The sequence below is a fragment of the Pteropus alecto genome, unplaced genomic scaffold, assembly GCF_000325575.1.
Source record: "Pteropus alecto unplaced genomic scaffold, ASM32557v1 scaffold21, whole genome shotgun sequence".
NCBI lineage: Eukaryota > Metazoa > Chordata > Mammalia > Chiroptera > Pteropodidae > Pteropus > Pteropus alecto.
Genome location: NW_006436282.1, coordinates 4,105,166 through 4,105,697, shown reverse-complemented (window position 1 = coordinate 4,105,697; position 532 = coordinate 4,105,166). Strand labels below are relative to the sequence as shown.

Genomic DNA, 532 nt, shown 5'->3' with positions numbered 1-532 from the left:
AAAAACCACCACCGGCCGCACAGACCAGGTCCGGAGCAGACTGAACCACACGCGCGGTAACTTTGTTCCCCTCGTGTGCTGAATACCATCAGCCCGAGGCCCTTTGCTTCGCTTCCTCGAACAAAGGAGCAGCCAACATTGTATCGAAGACCCAGAGGGAGGGGACCTGGTCAGGGGTGGGGAGTGGGGGACACCTCAAAGCCTGCGGGAAAGAGCCCAACTGTCACTAGCTTAAGCAGAGCCAGAGGCCACGCCACCTTCCCTCCCGGTCACCGAAGCGCACTGGGCGCCCCCATGCAAAGTAGGCCACTGGCTGCCGGGTATGACTGGGGAGCAAAACACACTCTCCAGTTCCGGCCCAGAAATGTCCCCAGTGCTGCCAAACGCGGGTCACAGCCGGGAGGAGAGGAGGGAGGCAAAGGGCGCACAGATCCAGCGGGCTGGAGAGCGCAGTGCCGGCCAACTCTTTGAGCAACGCCTGCGCGGAGCAAGAGGCGCGGCCCGAGCCGCGCGCGGGAGACTGGCGAGCAAG

At 63.5% G+C, this 532-nt stretch overlaps 1 protein-coding gene across 1 annotated transcript in view; it reads right to left on the bottom strand.

Annotated features, from left to right (window-relative positions):
* DLX6 (distal-less homeobox 6) overlaps positions 1-532 on the bottom strand; it is a 4,961-nt gene that overhangs the window by 3,534 nt on the left and 895 nt on the right. The window lies entirely within an intron of this gene.